This window comes from Pelodiscus sinensis, chromosome 6 (assembly GCF_049634645.1).
Source record: "Pelodiscus sinensis isolate JC-2024 chromosome 6, ASM4963464v1, whole genome shotgun sequence".
NCBI lineage: Eukaryota > Metazoa > Chordata > Testudines > Trionychidae > Pelodiscus > Pelodiscus sinensis.
In genome coordinates this window covers 48,886,197-48,903,754 of record NC_134716.1, presented here as the reverse complement: position 1 = coordinate 48,903,754, position 17,558 = coordinate 48,886,197, and the positions used below count along the sequence as shown (strand labels likewise).

Sequence of the window (17,558 nt, the reverse complement as noted above, 5' to 3'; positions counted from 1 at the left end):
ACAGGCTCCCAGCACTGGGAGCTACTCCTCTGGTGGAGTTGTTTTACCTAGACTGCTGGGTGAGATCTCTTCCAGTCCTGGTGCAGTCACCACAGTGCCACAGCTTTGCTTTCAACTTACAAAATGAGGTTCTGTGTCCTGACAGAGGGTCACTTTTAAACTCTGTGGCTGTGTCTAGACTGTCCACATTTTCCGGAAAAGCAGCTGCTTTTCCAGAAAAACTTGCCAGCTGTCTACACTGGCCGCTTGAATTTCCGCAAAAGCACTGATGATCTCATGTAAAATTGTCAGTTCTTTTGCGGAAATACTGTGCTGCTCCCGTTCGGACAAAAGTCTTTTTCCGAAAAACTTTTGCGCAAAAGGGCCAATGTAGACAGCAGAGATTTGTTTTCCGCAAAAAAACCCCGATCACAAAAATGGCAATCAGGGCTTTTTTGCAGAAAAGTGCGTCTAGATTGGCCACGGACGCTTTTCCGCAAAAAGTGCTTTTACGGAAAAGCGTCCTGCCAATCTAGATGCGCTTTTCCGAAAATGCTTTTAACGGAAAACTTTTCCGTTAAAAGCATTTCCGGAAAATCATGCCAGTCTAGACGTAGCCTGTGTGTCAGGGTGGTGGTGGTGAGGAAATCTTATTAAATGCATGTGTGCAAAACATCAGGCAACGGAAGATAAGGAAACCTTTTTTGTAAAAAGGGTAACTGAAGTTGCTCATGTAACAGGAAAAGACAGTGGTATGTTTAACTCCAGAACAGTGAGGGGACACCACGATGGCATATTGCACTCGGGCAGCCTGAGGTGGACTGCTGGCAGCTGGCACCATAGGTGGAATACACGATTGGCCCCCCTGCCTCCACAGCCCTCAATGGTGTGATGTTTAACATGGCAGCCTAGTCGGCTTATATGCACAGGCCGCCCCTGACTGCACTACAGGAAAGCCATCCTCTCTGCTTTTAGAGGAATGAGGGCTATACCAGCAGGGCCTGTATCATTGCTGAGGATATGCTGAGGCTCCTGCTTGAGATACGGACTTCAGTAGAAGCCAGAACCCATCAAAGCATTTGCAACCCAGTGTGTTTTGGCACTTCCACAATTGGTTAATCTAGTTCTGCTTTCATAGCTGCATCATATATAACTCTTGAGTGAAGATATTTAAATGGTGACCTGCAGATAAAATGTGCTTACTTCTTTTCCTTGAACAAAGACTGACTTAATGTGTTTATAAAGTCTGTGGGCGACCGGGGAGTGGAAATATTAGAAAGCTAAGTTATGGACAGAGACTGTAACAGGTCTGTCTTTGCTTCCAAACTTCAGGCTGGCTGAAGGCCCACTGTGGGATCTTTGAAACTGAGTACAGGCAGTCCCCGGGTTACATGGATCCGACTTACATCGGATCCCTACTTACAAATGGGGTGAGGCAACCCCGCACTAGCTGCTTCCCTCCAGCAGACCAGGGAGACGCGAAGCTAGCGCCCCCGCCCAGCAGACCAGGGAGACGCGGAGCAGCATTTCTCAGCAGACACCTCAGCTTGAGAATAAAGGACTGAGGGAAGTGAGGTGTGGGAGAATAAAACTGAGCTCTGGAGAAATGTTTGGCTAGAGTTTCCCCTACAATATGTGCCAGTTCCGACTTACATACAAATTCAACTTAAGAACAAACCTACAGTCCCTATCTTGTACGTAACCTGGGGACTGCCTGTATTTCAAAAGAGGAAATTTTTGAGGAAATTATGGATAAATTCTTCCATTCAACTAAATATAATATTACTTATCTGTTGGTGAGGGAGAGTGATAGAGGATCATATGTAATTTCCTTGATCTGACATTTACACTGGTTAATTTTTTTTAACCAAAAGTGCTTGATAAACATTTAAATAAATGCTTCAGCTGGAAAGACTCAATTAACAAATCCTGGCTTGGCAAATCTTCAGTTTGCAATGTAGAGCCCTACAAATGTTGCATTTACTCATTGGGAATTTTTCTGAAACAAATGCATTTTATTAGTGATTCCATAATCTAGTGCATTACACATTAATATAGCTTTTTCATGAATTGCAGTGTTAGTCTGTCTGCCAAACATGGCTGTCAATTATTTTTGCAGCACTGGCATGAAACCAAACATGCAGTATTCTGCCTCTTGTCTCTAACAAACTGATACAGACACAGGGTATCTTCAGAACCTTTTTGTTGGAGAGCGATGACAGGGCTTCTTTATCTTCAACAAAATAATTCCATCTACATCTATTCCCATTTACTGCTTTTTAAATACATTTTAAAGGAGTTTTTTTCCCCCTTGATAATATATATAAAGCTCTTTTAAGCATCTACATTGCTAGCTAGTGTTTTATGTGTTTATACCTTCTATCACATAATTTTTCTTTTAATCTGTATGCTTATACAGAGGCCAGCTGGAAAATTGAGTGTTTCTAGAAGGCTGCCTGACAATCAAGGTAATGTCATATTTTCCAGCAGTACCAGAACTATGCTGTGTATGATTTAACAGGCAATTTCTGCATCAAGAACAGTACTCACTTTGTTTAGTTGAGGATTACTGAAAATCCCATAATTCATCACTAGTCTGTCAGAAGTATGTTTTAGTTGAATTACTACCTAATTCTGTATTAAAATGTACACATTTACGCTTAAATGTTTAATATTCTGTTTCAAGCACGATTTTGTAGATACATATCATATTCTAGTTGCTTTAAAGTTTCACTTTTGAAATGACAAATCATATTTATGAATGAAAATACTTTGTAATACATTGCTACTGAGATGAAAATATGCTGCCTAATAAGTTGTTCTTCAGAGGAAAATAACCTCTTGCACTACACTGTTATAATTGATAAGGGGGCTATAACTTATTTACACATGTATATTAGTGTATGTAATAATGAGATGATAAAGAACATTTGGCCTGTATTAAGTAAGAAATTGTCTAAATTTTTAATTTTATTTCTTATCCTTCACACACTTGGACTTTTGCCACCTCAATCTGTTAGGCAAAACGGACCAAAAAGAATCTTAAGAATTTTGCATTACTATTTTAATGTCAGGTTTTACCACATTTCATCATCATCAATTCTCTTCTGGCATCCAGTGTATTTAGTTGCAGTATTGCACAGGGTGGATTAATTTAAATCAGGGTGATTTAAATCAACAAAAAAAGTTAATTTTTATACCAAGTTTCCCACTGATACTACTTCACATCTCTTCCAACAATGGTGCAAATCCAATCACTAAAACATGTTAATTTACAACTCAGTACAGCATTTTATAACATCTAAGAGGCTATGCTTTGTGTGATTTTTAAAAATAACTTGATTTTTATTAATTTAGGAAATAGTACATACTATTCATTACCAGTGTCAAGCAGCAGATGCAGCAGCAGTAGATTAAGAATAGCAAGAATTAAATCATATACACAATTTCTCTTATATTTAATTAAACTAAATTTTAAATGTTACATCAATATTTCATATTTGTAATTGTGGCAATCTCCTGAGTTTGCCAGCTGATGGCTGTCCTCATACTCTTTTTTTAAAATTTTCAAATTGTATTAACTCTAACAGATAAGTCCTCAGAACACTAAATGTACAATGTCCTTACAACTAGCTCTCACCTTCCCCACCCCCACTGTCGTTTTGATGCAAATATGGTTCCACATTACTAAAAAAACTAACACTGATTGTGCTTAGTGCACTTAATTTTGGAGTAAGCGCCACTGAAAACAAATAGAGGATGGGTTCCTTTGGGAAAGCTGAGTTTTATGCTGAAATAAAACACGGAATAGACTGATGGCCTCACCATTATGGTCTGTGGCCATGATGTTCCAAAATTAGAATGCATGTATTCATTCATTCATTCTTTCTGTGTATGTGTATGTGTATGTGTATGTGTATGTGTATGTGTATGTGTATATAAAATATATATAAAAAAATAAAAAACATTTTTCCTGTGGGACGACTGTGACTTCATCTCATCATCTGCACCCTCAGCTGCATGGCCTCCCGCCTCCCTTGGTAAGCTCCTACCCTTCCCCTTGCTAGGGTATCTTTGTGCCCATGGGGTTCGTTGCTCCAAGCATGAGGTGCTGGGAAAGTTGCCCTGGCCCAGAGCCCCCGCTTGGCACAGCTGCACACAGGGCCCGTGGCTCATGGCACAGGCCTGAGGGCCACAAAAGGGAGAGTGAGGGTGGGCCAGGGAGCTGAGCGAAAGGAGCATGCATGGTGGAGATGGCAGCGGGGAGCCCCTTCTCTCCGCCTGAGACCCTGAGCCAGGGGTGGGGACCCAGGGGAGGTGGGGACTGATAGGACAATAGAGGGTGCTGGGAGCACTGAGCGTTCAGTGGGCTTTGCGCATGGGGACATGGGAAGGGGAAGAGTTGAAGGGATATAGGGCAGGGAGCGGCGTCTGAGATTTGAAGAGGGTATGGGAAGATGGCATTCAAGGGATGTGGGATATTGAGAGGGGGCTCTGCCTCCATCCTCAGCCATGTGGCCTCCTCTCTCCCCCCTCCCGTGCAAGATCTGGGTGAGAGGTGGGGTGCCGGAAGGGGTGAGGGGGGGGGCACATCATTGAAGATTGGGGATTTTTGATGGGGCTTTTTTCCTTCTAACTTGTGTGGTCCCTGACTGATTTTTCTGTGGGTCAGTAGCCCCTGATCCAAAAAAAGGTTCCCTACCCCTGCCATAAATAAACTCAGTGTTGAAACCTTTTTGTTGGACATAATTTTAAATAAAGTAAAATATTAAGTCTGACCAACAAGACCCCAATCAGGGCCCAGCCCCCGTCTGGCCACGACGCCTGGTCACCAGCTCCGATCCCGGGGCAGACTCTGCAGTCCAGCCCCCATGAGGCCTCAGGAAGGGCTGTGGCAAAGATAGGAGGGGAGGCTACAATCTGGCTGCCGTGGACATAGGGGGTTGGAAAGCATGGCAGGCAGGGTGCACGGCCCCCTAGTGCTATATAAAATAAGAAAATGACATTCAGTGGTACCTGGCAACTCTAGATTTCTCTTACTGCAGCTCTCTGTGTTGTACACTTGGGTGATAGATTTTAAACCCATGTAACTAATTATACAAGCCATAAGGATTAACTAGGCTAAACTTTTTTTCTAGCAATGTACAACATATCAAACAGCTTGAGGATTTACTTGTCAAATCACACTTTTTTGCTAAAAGGCATAGACAGAGTCTTGAAGAATGATGCATTGCTAAGTTGATCCACGTTATTTTTCGGACATATCTACATCATTTTCTCCCAATAAGCAGTTTTCTTCACAATGTTTCATTCTTGCGGCAAACGCCCTGCACCTTCCACTTGCACTGCTTACATTTTGCATGTTTTCCTTTTTTACTTGGAATGAAATATTCCAGCATAGGGTCTTTTTTACATCCGAAAGCCATGACAGTTTCTGTAGCAGAAGTGTAGGGGAATGTTGGAAGTGGTATGTGCTGAATAACGTCTTCCCTTTTTCTTTCCAGTAACTCCATTGTTCCTTTCTATTCTGCCCCTGTCCTTTCCTAAATATTGTCTCTGTCTTTAGACAATGTCTTAACTAACTCTTCAGAGGGGTAGCCGAGTTAGTCTGTAACAGGAAAAACTTAAAAAACAACTGTACCTTCACAGCTAGTAGAACCTCTGGTGTGGTTCCTCTTACGCTTTAGGTGCCCTGAGCCACTCTTCATTTCAACAACAGGAAATATGGTAGGGGACCCATTATTCCTCTTGTGAAAGAATTCAGGCACATGGAAAATGAGACAGCAAGTCATATCTAATTCCCTGGTGGAAATTAGAGGCAAATCTCTATGGAAACCGTCTTTGACTAGGGCTTTTGCCATTTGCACATATGGACTTCATTGCTTTTTGAAATTCGGCTAAAAAGTTAGCTAACGCTACTTTTATTACCCTTCTTCTGAGAAGGTTCCCTGTAGCTTGTGTAATGACACTTCTGGTTGGGTCCTCTAGAGCGTGGCTGAAACTTTTTTTTTTCCTGGCAACCCAGTTGAAGAAAATTACTGATACCAGTGACCCAGAAGAGGGATTTGGGGTGTGGGAGAGCGAGAGGGCTCAGGGCTGGGGCAGAAGGTTGGGATGTGGGAGTGAAGGCTGCGGGGTGGGTCTGGAAATGAGGGTCTCAGAATATGGGAGGGCGCTCTGGGCTGGGTGAGGGAGTTAGATTGTGGAAGGGGGTCAGGACTATTGTCTGGGGGTTCAGGAGAGGATGATAGGTTTGGGGTACAGACAAGGGCTCTTTTTTGGGGGGTGGGCATTCTGGGCTGGAGCAATGGATTGGGATGTGGGCTTACTTTTGGTGGCTCCTGGTCAGCAGCATAGTGGGAGTGCTCGGGGCAAGAGCAGCACATGGAGTTATCTCCTACCTAGGAGCTGGACCTGCTGCTAGCCACTTCCAGGGCACAATGAAGTTTCAGAACAGGCAGGGACTAGTAGTAGTTTTCAAAGTGAAGGTCATGGCTCAGTTTTAGCTGGCTGCTAGGCTTCTTGAGTGCTGAGCAGGGTGATCCAATGCCTTACATTCTGTGGTCCAGTACTGGTTCATGACCTGAAATTTGAAAACCACTGTTTTGTAGGAATAAACCCAGGTCCTCTGGATTTAAAAGTATAAGCTGCTACTGCATGAGGTAAAGAAGCAGGTCAGTTGACCTCAGGCTCATAATCCTCAAAGAACCACACTCTGTGGATTACCTGGGGGGGAGGAGGGTGGCTGTGCATTTATACAAAAGTTTAGCAAGTGGAATCCTAAATTTGAGGAATCTGAGAAATATTGATTGAAAAAATGTTGTTTTGTTGTAAAACTGTGAATTAGACTAAGTTCTCACAGGAAACCACAATTATCAAAGAGCAACTCTCCCATTTCATTTCTAAGAACACCAAACCTAGTAGTAGCTGTATGTATAAAATATATTTTTCCAGAGGTAAACTAGATAATTTTATAATGCTTTCTTCTAAAAATAAATTCATTGTTTTTGGTCATGCAAGATTATATAGTCTGCTGTATCAGCTTCTCCTTCAGTACTGCAAATAAGTAAATCAAAGCACTTCAGAGTATGAAACATCTGCTAGTAATTTGCTTGAGCATTTGTGCACATATATCCAGCATATCTAAGACTTAGCTAATTTGTCTCACTGAAATGTATCTCTCCCCCCTTTTATTATCATACACCTCCGAAGAGCTTTCCAGGGCCATTGGGTATTTTTTAATTTTCATGTTGTTGAATGACCATACTTGTGTTAAGTATATTTGACCATACGTGACCACATATGGAGAGTTTAAGTCCGGATAGTCAATTATTTTGTGTCAAGCTTCAAATTTCTTGGTAAAGGTATAGTCAAGATCCAGACTCCAGGGAAAATAATGAAAAAAACCCTACTAATAATCACAAGTAAAGATTTCAATGTCCTTTCAAAAATGACAGGTGTTTCAGATTTGGCCCATGGTCCACCTAGTGATTACCCCTGATTTAGGTGCATTAGTTGGAGGAGATACATGCAGTGGGAGGGAAAAACGGAATGGTAAATGGCATAGTAAACTCTAAAATGCCATTCATCACTTCTTGCCTATTTTGTATAGGACAACAAGCCAGTTATGAAGAACTGGTCTCCATTATCATGCTGCTGTGGGAAAACTCCTCTACTCCATCAGCACAGGTCTTCATTGTGGTAGTGGTAAATGTACAGCTATGATTGAGTCTGTTGACCCACAGATCAGGGTAAGGAGAGTTAAAAAGAAATATGTGCCATTATTGGCCTGTACATTGAGAGCAAACAGTTAACTGATAATAAGGCACCACTTATCTAGACCTGGGATTAGTATGATCCACAGAGGCCTTCTCAGTTAGGTGAGGATTTTCACCACTATATGCTCTGTCTTTTCTCCTTTTTCAGGACATTTGTTTATGAAAGATTGGCTACCCCAAAGAGCCTCATTGCCCAGTTCTTGGATGCAAAATATTTCTTAAGTCAGCTCCCCTCCCACCTCTCCACTACTGCTTTGCTCTGCTTCCACTAAAACAGATGCATTGTCCCGGGGGAGCTTCTGTGTCAGAGTGAATTGCAAGCTGCTCTGATGTCTTGACTCATTAAAGGAAATGGAAATCCCATCTCAGTAAGGTCATAACACTCACCTTTGTGCTGGTACGTAGTCACTACCAAGTTTTAATATGAATTTTGTAACACCTTTGTTAGGTGGATTTAAGGTCAGGGAAGTGAGATCCAAAATATGTTGATGGTATGTTTTAGAATTCTTGAAGAGCAGATTTAAAAAATGTTCTTGGGGGGGTATAGGCAAACTAAATTTTTACCTATATTGAACATCATAAGTTTCAAATATATGTGTCTCATTTCTACATTATTGCGTCCCCACTTAAAAGTTGATGTGTGAGGGGAAAAATAATAATAAAATGGGAGCAAGGTACACACCATATGCCTGCTTATGCCAGCCTACATTTTGAGATATCATTTATCTCTTGCTAATACAGGCAGTCCCCGGGTTACGTACAAGATAGGGACTGTAGGTTTGTTCTTAAGTTGAATCTGTATGTAAGTCGGAACTGGCGTCCAGATTCAGCCGCTGCTGAAACTGATCAGTTTCAACAGCGGCTGAATCTGGACGCCAGTTCTGACTTACATACAGATTCAACTTAAGAACCCCAGGCATCCCCAAGTCAGCTGCTGCTGAAACTGATCAGCAGATGATTCCAGGAAGCCCGGGTCACGGGCTTCCTGTAGTCAGCCACTGGTCAGTTTCAGCAGCGGCTGACATGGGGACGCCTGGGGCAGAGCAGCTGGGGTGCTGCTGGGTTGGTCCAGTAGCGCCAAGAGCGGCGCTACGGAACCAACCGGCAGCGCCCCAGCTGCTGTACCACAGGCGTCCGGAGCAAAGCCGCGGAGCACAGGGGCAGCGGGACAGCCCAGACGCGCCATGGCTGTCCTGCTGCCCTCGGGCTCCGCGGCTTTGCTCTGCTTTGGTCCCCGTCTCCCTGGTCTGCAGACCAGGGGGACGGGGAGCAAAGCCGCGGAACACGCGGGCAGCGGACAGCCCAGACGCGTCTGGGCTGTCCGCTGCCCGCGTGCTCCGCTGCTTTGCTTCCTCTCCCTGGTCTGCTGGAGACCAGGGAGATGGGCCCCGTTCGTAACTGCGGATCCGACATAAGTCGGATCCGCGTAACTTGGGGACTGCCTGTACTTACCATGTGCTTCTGTTTAACTACAAATCATGACTGAATCTTGAATCACACTTGAAAAGAAATATGAAAATAAAACACTGGTGATTTAAAAGATGTGTAAATTCTAACTACTGCAATGAGAGCTGCACCTCCCCCCCCCCCCCCCCCCCCGCGCAGTTTGAGCATTGCAACTCTCCCAGAATATTTGTAGAGTGGTACACTTGGATTTGTGTTGGGTTCAAATACGGGATTGTTTATTTCATAGGAAATAAGTCCCTGATGATACATTTCCTCAGAGTAGTTGCTGTCATATAAACCAACTAGAAGATTTACCCAAAGTTGCTTCGGTCCTTCAGGGCAGGTGGCTGAGGATGTGGGGAGTGCAGGAATCAGGGCTTATGGGTGAGGAGGAGTCCGGGCAGGGGGATAGAGGTTGAGGGGGTACAGGAGACGACCAGGGCCATGTTGCCCAGGCAACAGTGGCTTCCCAGGCCTGGGTGCGGCATGGCCGCACTGCCCGCTGGAGGCTCCCTTGGGGTCACTGTGGTGGAGGCCAGGCTGGCTGAGCAGCAGTCAAGAAGCTTACCTTCATCCTTGGCCCTTGTTGGCTCAATGGGGTTATAGCTGCCCTGGTCCCCATCTCTGGGCCTTTGCTTGTCCCCCTGTGCTCATTACACAGTACAGGCAGTCCCTGGGTTACGTACAAGATAGGGACTGTTCTTAAGTTGAATCTGTATGTAAGTTGGAACTGGCGTCAGCCGCTGCTGAAACTGATCAATTTCAACCACGGCTGAATCTGGATGCCAGTTCTGACTTACATACAGATTCAACTTAAGAAACCCAGGCGTCCCCAAGTCAGCTGCTGCTGAAACTGATCAGCAGCTGATTCCAGGGAGCCTGGGGCAGAGCAACTCTGCCTTGGGCTTCCTGTAGTCAGCGCTGGTCAGTTTCAGCAGCGGCTGAATCTGGATGCCTGGGGCAGAGCAGCTGGGGTGCTGCCGGGTTGGTCCGGAGCGGCGCTGAGGGACCAACCCGGTAGCCCCCAGCTGCTCTACCCCATGGGTAGGCAAGAAAAGCCTGGTCTGCGGGGGGGGGGGGGCACTAGCTGCACCCTCCCCCCCCCCCCCCCAGCAGACCAGGGGGACAGGAGCAAAGCCTTGGAGCACGCCCGCAGTGGGACAGCCCAAGCGCTCCAGGCGGCGGCTTTGCTCGGGTGTCCCTGGTCTGCTGGGGGGGGGGGGGTCCAGCGGCTTTGCTGGACCCCCCCCAGCAGACCAGGGGGACAGGAGCAAAGCCGCCCAGGCGGCGGGAGTCCTGCTGCCTGGGCGGCTTTGCTCCGGGGCGAACGTGCAAAGCCGCCCAGGCAGCGGGACTCCCGCCGCCTGGGCGGCTTTGCTCTGGTGTCCCTGGTCTGCTGGGGGGGTCCAGCGGCTTTGCTGGACCCCCCCAGCAGACCAGGGAGACCGGAGGAAGCTTTTCTCGCCCCGGAGGACACGGGTGGGGACCCGCCGCCCGTGAGCTCCGGGGCGAGAAAAGCCCCGTTCGTAAGTGCAGATCCGACATAAGTCTGATCTGCGTAAGTTAGGGATTGCCTGTATAACTGTCACTCTAGTAGCCTACTCACTTTCCATGGTATGGAAAACAATCACATTCTAGGCACATCCCAGTGTCCTGGCATAACCAAACCCTTACCTTGGTTAAAGTTATAATAAGAGGAAGTGACCTATCAAAATTGGTGGGCCCAGCTCTTACCATTTAGGAGTTCTTGAACAAAAGGATGGATGGACAGACAGACTTGCTCGCTCACTGACAGATAATTCTCTCAAATATATAGTATATATTACTCCTTAAAAAGTAAAAAGATACTAAAATGCAGTACTTTTTATTTATTGTTTTTACTCTGTTTTCAGCAATGATAAATCTTAAGAGTGGTGGCACAGAGCCAGCAAGTATTTAATCCAGATATAATTTCCTTGTTAAAAAAAATATTGTTAAACAAAATAGGGGAGAATTTCCACTACTATGGTGAGCATTCAAATTTAGGTTAACTTTTATGATTACTGAGACTTGATTTTCTTTAGATGCATAAAAAGCTATATGCTATGTCTACATAAATGCTCAATCCCTTAAACAACCCTGTTACTGTTTAAACAACTAATATAAATAATGAACCACTCCATTACCAAGAATATAAATAAATTTAGACAAGTAAGAGTTCTCTGGAGCAGAAAGTTTAGGTTATGCAAAAACTTCAACAGCTGTAATTTGTAGGCCCTTGTAGGCAGAGGGTGTGAGTGATGTAAACTATAGAAAGTCCGACATTTAGTGAATGTATATTTTGTCATTTTGCCAACAGGCAAAATTTCACCATTATGTTTCCTTTGCTGGGTACAAGGTTTGAATAGGGCAACATCTGGCAGCAAAGAGTTCCACAGCATGCATTAAGCTACATCATGCTGTAAACAGAATATAGCACTTCAGTACATTTTTAATAACAAATCTTCATCTTAGAAAAGTGTGTTTTCAGTAAATATTTCCTATTAAGAAAAGAGAGAATCAGGATAACAAGTATTCATTAAGCTATATTTATTTACATACAGTATTTGCCAATATGTAAATTTAAATAATTAACATTAAAAGGTAATTTTCAAAAACTATTTCCATCCAGAAATATGCTTCCTAAATTAGAGTATGAACTTTAAATGTCTGATCTCCTTCCTCTTTTGGTTGAAGAAATATGAGCCAAAAAAAATCAAACGTAGGTGCTTAAAACAAATGTTTAATCCATTTTAAGGCAACAAAATGCACCTGCAATATACTTGAGTGGGATCTGGGGATGATCATGACTTCAGAAAATCGGGTCTCTTTTTCGTTAAGTGCTTGACATTTTAAAGCCTAACTTTAAACATCCAGGTTTGAATATGTTGGCCATGAAGAACATGGAAGAGATTGTAAACAAGGACAACATGGGTAAAGTTAAGAATTTTTCTTTACAGACAAAAGGGTAAGGTGTGATCTGTCACTGGTTCAGGGAATTTCTGTTAAACAGAGCCTGGTTTATATTCTGGTATAAAGTCCAGAGTACGTACAGAAGTATGCACCTTCAGTTAGTCTGAAATTGTGACCACACAAGTACTCATAAACTGCCCATGTGCTATTATATTAGTGAAAGAATTACCAGCTTTCTACTTGTAGAAAACCAAACACCCTTACTTGGTCTCCTGCCCCCTTCCCATAGGCCCTGCCCCCACCCCTGTTCATTCTATTCCCCCTTGCTCATCCTTCATTTGCTCATTTTCACTCACCTGAGCAGGGGGGTTGGTGGGTGGGTCCAAGAATGAGAGGTTTGGAGTGTGGAAAGAGGCTGTGAGCTGGGCAGGAGGTTGGGGTGTGGGAGGCTCTGGACTGGAGGTCTGGACTTCAGAGTTGGGCCAGAAACAAGGGGTTCAGGTGGGAGGAGGTCTAACTGGGAATGCGGGCTCTGGGATTGGGCCAGGGATGAGGGGCTTGAAGTGCAGGAGGCGGCATTGGGCTAGGACATGGGATTCAGATTGCAGAAGGGTGTTCTAGGTTAGCTCTAGTGATGCTCACGTCAGGTGACCCCCAGAAATGGCAACATGTCCCTCTGGCTCCTAAACACAGGAGCAGCCAGGGAGTCTGTGTGCAATGCCCCTGGCTGGAGGCACCACCCCCGCAGCTCCATTATGTGGGGGCATGATCAATGGGAGCTACAGGACTGTTGGCAGCATATGGAGCCGCCTGGCCACCCTAGCACATAGGACCAGGAAGGACATGTTCCGGGAGCCAGGTAGAGACACTGCCTGCAGGTCCCTTTCCAACCAGCTGCTCTTGTTGAAAACTAGATAACTGGCAACCCAAATTAGTGAGCAGGTACATAGAATTCAAGTGGGTTGGTGTTAACTGGCATGTTTCTGAATCATGTTTCTGAATCTGTTACTCTTTAATATATTTAAAGAGTGCAATCATGTCCCCCCTCAGCCTTCTTTTGGTTAAAGTAAACAAACCAAGTTCCTTGAGTCTCCTTTCATAAGACAGGTTTTCCATTCCTCGGATCATCCTAGTGGCCCTTCTTTGTACCTGTTCCAGTTTGAATTCATCCTTCTTAAACATGGGAGACCAGAACTGCACACAGTATTCCAAATGGAGTATCACCAATGCCTTGTATAATGGTACTAACACCTCCTTATCTCTACTGGAAATACCTCGCCTAATACATCCCAAGACCGTATTAGCCTTTTTCACGGCCATGTCACAATGGCGGCTCATAGTCATTCTATAATCAACCAGGACTCCGAGGTCCTTCTCCTCCTCCGTTACTTCCAACTGATGTGTCCCCATCTTATAACTAAAATTCTTGTTATTAATCCCTAAATGCATAACCTTACACTTCTCACTATTAAATTTCATCCTATTGCTATCACTTCAATTTACAAGATTATCCAGATCTTCCTGTATGATATCCCGATCCTTTTCTGAATTGGCAATAGCTCCCAACTTTGTGTCATCTGCAAATTTTATTAGGACATTTCCACTTTTGGTGCCAAGATCAGCAATAAAAAGATTAAATAAAATTGGCCCCAAAACTGATCCCTGAGGAACTCCGCTAGTAACCTTCCTCCAACCTGACAGTTCAACTTTCAGTATGACCTGCTGTAGTCTCCCCTTTAACCAGTTGCTTATCCACCTCTCAACTTTCATATTAATCCCTATCTTTTCCAATTTAACCAATAATTCCCCATGTGGTACTGTATCAAATGCCTTACTAAAGTTGAGGTAGATTAGATCTACTGCATTTCCTTTATCTAAAAAATCTGTTACTTTCTCAAAAAAGGAGATCAGGTTGGTTTGGCACGATCTACCTTTTGTAAAACCATGTTGTAATTTGTCCCAATTGCCATTAGCCTCAATGTCTCTAACTACTTTCTCCTTCAAAATTTTTTCCAGGATCTTGCATACTACAGATGTCAAACTAACAGGCCTATAGTTACCCGGGTCGCTTTTTTTCCCTTTCTTAAAAATCGGAACTATATTAGCAATTCTCCAGTCAAATGGTACAACCCCTGAGTTTAGAGATTTATTACATTTTTGCTAATGGACTTGCAAGTTCATGTGCCAGTTCCTTTAATATTCTTGGATGAAGATTATCTGGGCCCCCCGATTTACTCCCATTAAGCTGTTCAAGTTTGGCTTTTACCTCGGATATGGTAATATCTACCTTCTTATCTTTAGTCCCATTTGTTAACTTACCATTATCCCTAAGCTCTTCATTAGCCTCATTAAAGACTGAAGCAAAGTATTTGTTCAAATATTGGGCCATTCCTAGATTATCCTTAACCTCCACTCCATCCTTAGTAATTAGTGGTCCTACTTCTTTTTTTGTTTTTTTCCTATTTATATGGCTATAAAACCTTTTACTATTGGTTTTAATTCCCTTTGCTAGGTCCAACTCTACCTGACTTTTAGCCTTTCTCACTTTATCCCTACATGCTCTAACCTCAATAAGGTAGCTTTCTTTACTGATCCCTCCCATTTTCCACTCCTTATACGTTTTCTGCTTTTTCTTAATCACCTCTCTGAGATGCTTGCTCATCCAGCTTGGTCTAACACACCTGCCTATAATTTTTTTCCCTTTTCTAGGGATACAGGCTTCTGACAGCTTCTGCAACTATAACTTAAAATAATTCCAGGCCTCCTCTACTTTAAGATCCATAATTTCTTTAGTCCAATCAACTTCCCTAACTAATTTCCTTAATTTACTAAAGTTAGCCCTTTTGAAATCAAAAACCCTAGTCTCAGATTTATTTTTGTTTATCCTTCCATTTAATTTAAACTGAATTAGCTCATGATCACTCGAGCCAAGGTTGTCTCCTACAACCATTTCATCTATGAGGTCCTCGCTACTCACCAAAACCAAATCTAAAATAGCATCCCCCCTTGTTGGTTCAGCAACTACTTGATGAAGGAATTCATCAGCTATCACATCTAGGAAAATCTGAGCCCTATTATTATTACTAGCACTTGTTCTCCAGTCTATATCTGGAAAGTTGAAATCTCCCATGATTACACAGTTTCCATGAGTATTTACTTCATTAAAAACATTAAAGAGGTCTCTATCCATATCCAAATTGGATCCTGGTGGTCTATAACACACCCCAAGCACTATCCCAGGGGAGGATCTGATAGTTTTCTTCCCCAATGTGATTTTTGCCCAAACGGACTCTGTCTTCTCCATTTCATCACTTTTTATTTCTTTACAATCTACCTCACCTTTGATATACAATGCAACTCCACCACCTTTACCCTTATTTCTGTCTTTCCTAAACAGCACATACCCTTCAATACCTGTACTCCAATCATGCCTAGTATTCCACCATGTTTCTGTTATTCCTATAATATCTGGTTTCACTTCCTGGACCAATAGCTCTAGTTCCTCCTTTTTGTTACCTAGGCTCCTCGCATTGGTGTATAAACATCTTAATTTTTGCTGTTTGGCCTCATTCACATTCTTTACCCCATTTGGCACAGACATTATTCCTCCAATGTGACCTATTAGACTAGTATCCACCTCACCCTTCCTCATGTTCATTCTCCTACCCCCAGCTAAATCCTTTCTTACTTCGTTTTCATCCCCTTCAGTGTTAAAATCTGGCATAGAGATTACCTGGGCAACTCCCAACCGTCTCCCTCAAATTCCTAGTTTAAAGCTCTCTTAATAAGTTGAGCCAGCCTCCATCCTAGAAGTCTATTTCCCTCCCTACTTAGGTGAAGTCCATCTCTAGAGAACAGTCCTCTGTCCATAAATGCCTCCCAGTGACCATACATCCCAAAGCCCTCCTTATAGCACCACTGCCTAAGCCATCTATTGATCATCATAATCCTGTCACATCTTAGTTGCCCTTCTCTAGGAACAGGCAGAATCCCAGTAAAGATCACCTGAGCCTCAATTTCCTTGAGCATCCTCCCCAGCCTAGCATAGTCTCCCTTAATTCGTTCCAGCGAGAATCTAGCCGTATCATTTGTTCCTACATGAAGGATGATCAATGGATTCCTTCCTGCTCCCTTAATAATTCTCTTCAACCTCAGTTCCACATCTCGTATCTTAGCACCTGGCAGACAGCACACCCTTCTATTCTCTGGATCAGCTCTGGTTACAGGCCTATCTGTTCTTCTCAGTAAGGAGTCCCCAATCACATAGACCTGCCTTTTCCTAGTGTCAGTGAAATTCTCTGGTCTATCTCTAGCTTCCTCTGGCTGCAAGTCCTTGCCATTCCTATTTTCCCTTGTAATCCTAATGCTCATTATTGGTGTTGTCTCCATTAAGTCTTCCCCTTTATCTATGGGACTAGCCACTCTTCTCTTCTTCCTTACCCTTCCATCTTCATTATCTACCTGCTGTACCCCTTCTTCATTTTTCAGCTCCACATACCTGTTCTTGAGCTCTATTTTTCCTTCACGGACCCATCTTTTCCTCTGCCTGGTCCTCTGAGTCACATGGTTCCACTGTCCATTTTCTTCGCCCAGCAGTCCCCCCTCTGAGGCCCTTGATCCTGCTTCCATCTGCATATCTAAGCTTTCCCCTTCAGCCACGTTATGCCTTTGCCCCATCATATGCTCAAACCCCCTTCTAAACTCGACCAGAGTTTCCACCTGCATCTCCAGTCCTCGTATCTTTTCTTCCATCAGCTCTATCAGGCGGCACTTCATGCAAACAAAACTCCTTTCAGGTACCCCCTCCAGAATCATGTACATACCGCAGCTACCACATCCAATCATCCTCCTTGTGTTCTCTACTACTTGGGCCATGGCCACTAATGCCTCTCTGTTTTATCTACTTTCTCACCAAAATCCTATTAGTCCAGTGAACACAAAAACAAACCAAAACACCCTCTCCACAGCAAAAACAAACTCCAAACAAGTTCCAATCTCCAAACTCCCTTTACAAACTCCCACTCAAACTCCCCTGTTTACAGCTCTGTTTGCTTAGCTCCTGTGCCGCTGCAGCTATCTGTCCAGTCATGAGAGAATATCCTTTGCTAGAGACAAATATCCTTGTCTTCACACTACCAGCAGATAGGCAGTCACAGTGATAGAGCAAGAAGGGCAGGATAAAACTCTACCCAAGTGGCCCCCCCACTCCACTACTGAGTGGGATTAGTATGGATTTAGGTTCCAGATAGGCTCATTCTTGGACAAGGGAAAGTACCACAATCTTTCATTGGGTTCTCTCCCTTTGACTTGTTGTTTGGATAACAGCCTTCAAGAATATTACAACTCCTACATGGAGGCTGGGAAGAGCAGGACCTAAAGATAACTAGCACAGATTAGAGTAATAGCCAACACAGGGAACACCTC

The 17,558-nt window shown here is 43.8% G+C and overlaps 1 protein-coding gene across 3 annotated transcripts in view; it reads left to right on the top strand.

The window, feature by feature from the left end:
- ROR2 (receptor tyrosine kinase like orphan receptor 2) overlaps window positions 1-17,558 on the top strand; it is a 216,115-nt gene that overhangs the window by 124,240 nt on the left and 74,317 nt on the right. Inside the window, exon 1 of one of the 3 annotated variants that reach the window (XM_006131878.3) lies at window positions 2,402-2,447. The exons of the other annotated variants lie outside the window; for them this stretch is intronic. The gene's annotated coding sequence lies outside the window, so the exon portion shown is untranslated. Of the gene's footprint in view, window positions 1-2,401; window positions 2,448-17,558 lie in introns of those variants that run through there. 3 annotated transcript variants of the gene reach the window in all.